This window comes from Canis lupus, chromosome 4 (assembly GCF_048164855.1).
Source record: "Canis lupus baileyi chromosome 4, mCanLup2.hap1, whole genome shotgun sequence".
NCBI classification, from domain to species: Eukaryota; Metazoa; Chordata; class Mammalia; order Carnivora; family Canidae; genus Canis; species Canis lupus.
The window spans coordinates 37,770,242-37,776,931 of record NC_132841.1 but is presented as its reverse complement, the minus strand read 5'-3'; the positions used below and the strand labels follow the sequence as shown (position 1 = coordinate 37,776,931).

General features: G+C 37.8%; 1 pseudogene; it reads right to left on the bottom strand.

Annotated features, from left to right (window-relative positions):
• Nucleotides 1–373: 373 nt before the first annotated feature.
• LOC140632219 (activated RNA polymerase II transcriptional coactivator p15 pseudogene) lies at nucleotides 374–2,506 on the bottom strand (annotated as a pseudogene).
• Nucleotides 2,507–6,690: the final 4,184 nt, after the last annotated feature.

The window sequence follows — 6,690 nt, the reverse complement described above, 5'->3', positions numbered from 1 at the left end:
AAAAGACATGAACAGAAATTTCACAGAGGAAGACATAGACATGGCCAAGAAGCACATGAGAAAATGCATTACTCGCCATCAGGGAAATACAAATCAAAACCACAATGAGATACCTAAGATCTGGGATCACACCAGTGAGAATGGGGAAAATTAACAAGACAGGAAACAACAAATGTTGGAGAGGATGTGGAGAAAGGGGAACCCTCTTGCACTGTTGGTGGGAATGTGAACTGGTACAGCCACTCTGGAAAACTCTGTGTAGGTTCCTCAAAGAGTTAAAAATAGATCTGCCCTAGGACCTAGCTATTGCACTGCTGGGGATTTACCTCAAAGATACAGATGCAGTGAAACGCCGGGACACCTGCACCCAATGTTTTTTTTTTTTTTTGTATTACTTGATTTTATTTTACACTAGGTGGCGGGCACAAAGCAATCCTCCTTAATCAAGTTGACAATTAGCTTCACTCAGAACACTTTTAATAATGCACATAAAAAAAAGTATTCAATCTTACAAATTGTTCTGCAATCCAAATATACAATAGCTTGGAAAACAACGTTTAGAAAACAAAAGCCAATGTAAAAAGATTAAAACAACTAGAACAGTACAGGTTTTATATGGCTCTGATTTTAGTTTTCTTACTGCATCATCAATGTCAGAAATCTGTTCCTTCAGCTGGCTCCATTGCTCAGGATTTAAAGAAATACCTTTTCTTCCAGGTTTCATTTCACCTTCTGGATCCATCCAATATTCTCTAATATCAATTAGAACTTTCCCTTTAAAGTCCCGAACACTGACGTACCTCATTTTCCCAATCTGAAACATGTTATCATCTCTGCTGCTGCTGCTCTGCTTAGAGGATGACAGGGCTCTTGAAGTTTCGCCAGTCTTTTGCTTCTTCACAGGTTTCTCTGGCCCAACTTGCTTTTTCCTCTTTAACTTTTTGTCAACCTCACTGTCAGAATCGCTGCCAGAAGAGCTTGAAGAAACAAGTTCCTTTGATTTAGGCATTGCTCCACTCTCGCGGCCGAACTGCCTTCTGCTCACTCGTTTGCAACTCTGCACCCAATGTTTCTAGCAGCAATGTCCACAATAGCCAAACTGTGGAAGGAGCCTCGGTGTCCATCGAAAGATGAATGGATAAAGAAGATGTGGTCTATGTATACAATGGAATATTACTCAGCCATTAGAAATGATGAATACCCACCATTTGCTTTGGTATGGATGGAACTGGAGGGTATTATGCTGAGTGAAATAAGTTAATCAGAGAAGGACAAACATTATATGGTCTCATTCATTTGGGGAATATAAAAAATAGTGAAAGGGAATAAAGGAGAAAGGAGAGAAAATGGGTGGGAAATGTCAGTGAGGGTGACAGAACATGAGAGACTCCTAACTCTGGGAAACGAACAAGGAGTGATGGAAAGGGAGGTGAGGGGGAGTGGGGGAGGTTGGGGTGACTGAGTGAGGGAGGCACTGATGGGATGAGCACTGGTGTTATGCTATGTTGGCAAATTGAACTCCAATAAAAAGTATACAAAAAAAAGGGGGGGGAAAGTGCATGAAGCAAGAGAAAACAAGAATAAAAACAGACTAGCAAAATGGGAAAACATTTATGGTATATGTTAAATAAAATGCAGAAATCAAAACTCTACCCATAATATTGTTGCAAATATGTAAAACTGAATATGCATGTAGTGTAAAAAAGACAAAAAAAATTTTATTTAAATGGTGAATTTCTATCTCGGATTTTTTTCAAAAGAAAATAACATTGGAAAAAGAAAAATAGATTACATTATTAATGTTATATGTGTGTGCATATATATTCATAATAATCAAATAAATGCATATTAGAACAAAAAAATGAGAGCAAACCAATTTTTGTCTATTTAATTTTGTCTATCAAAAATATTAATGCAGAAAATGTTCAGATAATTATGTTGTACAAATAGTGTTGATGTAGTTTTGGAATGTTGGTGAGGTCCAGAGCTGATGGCCAAGAAAGAATTATTGAAATATCTTTGGCGCATAAAAGGTGATTTTATGAAAGCACAAGGACAAGAGCTGCTGCCTCGGGGTTGTGAGGAATGGCTGATTATATACTTGGGAGTTGGGGGCGGTAAGGAAAAAAGAGAGGTGTTCAAGGCTTTCATATGCTAAAGAAGATTTACAAGGTACTGGGGGCCTTGCTATTGTCAAGCTAAGGTTGTTTTTCCTTCTAGTAAGGCACTAACATCAAGATAATTGGGAGCATTCTGGAGGAATTTTAAACTCCTTCTATTACAAGTTCTTGTTAATGGGCTGCAGGTCATAAAGAAACTTAATTTTGTTTCCTTTCCCTTTTGTCTCTGTTTCCCACAACATTCAAGGAAGGGAAAAGTGGTGTTAGGACTCCAGGAAATGGAGTTATGGGTCTCTGGAAGTTAGGCTATAGATAAGAATGCTTTTTCCTTGTAAATCACTAAGACATTGTTGAACTTATAGGGACTCCTGTTTTGCAGGACTGTGATCTCTATTAGTTAACCATTTGTTTTTTTCCTTCCCCTAGTTTTAGGGAAGCCAGGAGTACCTGAGGTGAGGAATGTCCCACAGACCCCACATGGTGGGGGTGTTGGTTTGTGGGATGTCAGCTAATGCTTTGTCTTCAGCTTGCCTTCTGCTTCCTCATCAGTGTGACCTACTTCATTTCTTTCTTAACTTTGCAGATACCAAGGCAAACCTCATATTCAGTCAAAACTGCCCAAGCAATCCTGGGATGCCTAGTTTAATGCAGTGTCACCTCATAACCCCTATAAAACTAAAGTTGGCATTGTGGTCATGAATGCAATTTGTGGTCTGAATTGGTGTCCTAATCCAATTATTACTCCAACCAGAAATGTAAATTTCTTCGCTCTGTATTTTCTACTACACTAACCGCTAATGAACAAGTTGTTAGGTACAAAGATTTTATGCAGTTCATCCTCCCCCAAATCATTTCCTACATTATTCTAATTTAATGGATTGCTTTGTGCACAGGTTCTTTCGAACTCAGCTTGCACAGAAGGCCACCAGTCCTTGAGGTAAGCTGACTCAAGTCTCCCACGACTTCCTCCATTCAGTTTCAATTAATGAATTACCATAATGCCAAATGTTCCTTCAAACAGTATGCACCACTCAGACAATTGTAAACAGAAATGTAAAGTCAACATTAAAATTGCCTGGCCACAAGGATTCAAAATGTGCTTATAACTATGTTTTAATACTATTATTCACTTGAAAATTACTTTTTTCTTTTTTCCCTTCACAGAATTTGCAGACTCCCAGGAGATCCAGGCACCAAATGGAGGAGATTTAGAATTTTAAGAAGCTTATTGATGAAAGCAGCTAGGATGATAACATCACCAATTAGCCTTTTAGTTCAATTTTAATTTAGAGCAGATTACCCTTTGCAATCTGGAGCTCCTATTTAGTTCCTCTTTCTTTTCTCCCACTCCTCGACTTGGGCCATTCTCCCACCAAACAATGCTACTTTGAAATTCTGACAAACGGGGCAGCCCGGGTGGCTCAGCGGTTTAGCGCCGCCTTCAGCCCAGGGGGGCACCTGGGATCGAGTCCCACGTCGGGCTCCCTGCTTCTCCCTCTGCCTGTGTCTCCCCCTCTCTCTCTGTGTCTCTATAAATAAATAATTTTTTTAAAGAAATTTTGACAATCTGGCTTTTGATAAATCAGCAATTTTACTTCTGGAATCTAACTTAAAGGGATGTTTGATTCAGATCACAAAAATGCAAGTACAAGAAGCCTGAAACTGCAGTAGGATATTGTAAACATCCTAACTATTCATTATGAGGTAACTAGTTGAATAAATTATCCAAGCAGTGTAATACCTTGCTCAATAATACCTTATCTGTTCACACAAATTCTACTGATAGCTTGCTCAATAATACCTTATCTGTTCACACAAATTCTACTGATAGCTATTGAAAAAGATGTACAAATATAGTCTAGGAGGAAAAAACAGTGAATGTATACAAACAGCTTCAAGGAAAAAACTACAAACAGCCAATGAATATTTGAAAAGTATCTCAACTTCATTCATAATAAGTAGATGCAAATTAGAAAATAACAATTTTAATTTATTTGATTGGCAACAGCTTAAAAATTTGAGGTAGGAAACAAGCACTGAACACTTTTGTTGTAGTATTATTTGGTGCAACCTTTCTGGATGATGATTTGGCAATTTCTACCAATGTGTGAAACACATACACCTTTTAACCCAAGCCCCAGTGCTTAAAATTTTCTCTATGGATATGTGAGCAATCCTTGTTAAGATAAGTACAAATATGTTCTTGCAACATTATTGGTAATAGTAAAATCAAAACTGCATAATAAATCAACAAACAAGCAAAACCCTGGAAACAACCAAATATCCACCATAGGGAACTGGTTAAATAAATTGTGGCACATCCTAACAAATGACTTCCTTTATGCAGCTGTTAAAAAAATATATTTACCTTGTAGTTAAGGAATGATCCCCAAAATACATCAAATGAAAAAAGCAGAATAAATACTCTATGTAATAGTGTGATCTTTTTTGTGTTAAAAACAAACAAAAAAGAGAAAATACATATATGTAATTTTGTATGCTTTGAAAGATTCACAAGAAAGTAATAAAGGCATTTGGCCTTAGAAAGACTGAGCTAGAAAACAGAGGGTTGCTTTAAACTTTCACTTTTTATTTTGTAACTTTTTGTAGCATGAATTTTTCTAATCCCATAGATGTGTTTCTTTTAGTTTTACAAACTGTTCAATATAGGATATCAAGGTTGAGAGAATGTGATACACTTTTTTGTTTGCTTCTTTGTGCTTTCCTATTAAATAAGAAGAAACATGTCGTACTATTTAAAAATATTGGAAAGCCTGGGTGGCTCAGAGGTTTAGCGCCGCCTTCAACCCAGGGCGTGATCCTGGAGACCCCTGGATCTCCCTGCATGGAGCCTGCTTCTCCCTCTGCCTGTGTATCTGCCTCTCTCTCTCTGTGTCTCTCATGAATAAATAAATAAAATATTTTAAAAATAAAAATAAAAATATTATTATCAGCCAATAAAATGGATAATGTAGATCTATATTCACTGACATAGCAAACTGTAAGGATATATTTTTTTGAACTAAGAAAGCCAATTACAATACAATGTGCATAGTATGATCTTGTTTGTGTAAAATTGTGTGCACCTGTGAGTATTCACCATTCAGAGATGTTTAGAAAGATGTTATCAAAGTGATGATATGGTTACACATTCTGTTTTATAACAATTCTCAATTGCTTTAATTTTCTCAAAATGAGGATGTATCATCTTTAAACAGAGAGGATACAACAAAATTTTTATGAAGATTTTGACATCTACTTGATGTCTCAGCAAATTAGAAACAGGAATAGAAATGAGGAAAGGATAATAAAATTATTTAAGTTATGTACAATGAGAGGCTGCCTACTAAAGCAGTCCAGTGGAAAAGCTAGGAGTGATCTGAAACTGGGAGATCACACCTGGAATCCAGCAGGAAGGACAGAGTGTTCTCTAAGGCATGGTAGAAACCTGAGCTGGCTAGCTGTAGCATAAACAAAAGTGTTCCTTAAGCACTGACCTTGCCATCTAATGAAAAAAAGAAAAATGAAAGAAAATCACAACCTTTGAAAAATGTATATCCACCAAAAAAAAATCCCATTAATAAGGCACAAAGCTCTACAGCTTAGAACATTTTTACTGCAAACGGCAGTTTCAAATTCCATCTAAAGCAGACATGCTCTTTGGATAAAGCTAAAAATATATGTTATTTTGCTAAGTTCATATGGATACAAACAAATAGAAGAGCTCTAGAGGAGGAAACACAGAACCACTGAAGATGGGGAACTGGGATCAGGATGAAGGAGGTGGTCAAAGGAGCCTTTAACATTGTCCATAATGGTTTAATTTTTTGATAAAAGGAAAATATTCACATATTTCATTGTGGTAAAATACCCATAGAGTTCTAAGCATTTTTTTTTTACGTAGGCTGCATGCCTAGCATGCAGCCCAGTGTAGGACTTGAACTCACAACCCTGAGATGAAGACCTGAGCTGAGACATAGTCAGACACTTAACTGACTGAGGCACCTACGTGCCCCATAAACCATTTTTTAAAAGACTTTATTTGACAGAGAGAGAGAACAAGCAGGTGCAGAGGGAGAGAAAGAAGCAGGGAGCCTGATGCAGGGCTCTATCCCAGGACCCAGGAATCATGACCTAAGCCAAATGCAGATACTTAACTGACTGAGCCACCCAGGTGCCCCTCTTAAACCATTTTTTAAAAGATTTTATTTATTCATGAGAGAGAGAGAGAGAGAGGCAGAGACACAGGCAGAGGGAGAAGCAGGCTCCATGCAGGGAGCCCAACGTGGGACTCGATCCCGGGACTCCAGGATCCTGCCCTGGGCTGAAGGCAGCACTAAACCGCTGAGCCATTGGGGCTGCCCCAAACCATTTTTAACTGTAAAATACAATGGCATTAGGATATGGACACATTATCATGCAACTGTTACCACTATCCACTTCCAGAACTTTTTCATCTTCCGAACAGAAACTCTGTACCTATGAAATAATGCCCCATACTCCCTTCCCCTAGCCCCTGAAAACTCTATTTTCTATTTCTATGAATTTGCCTATTCTGGTTAGCTCATAT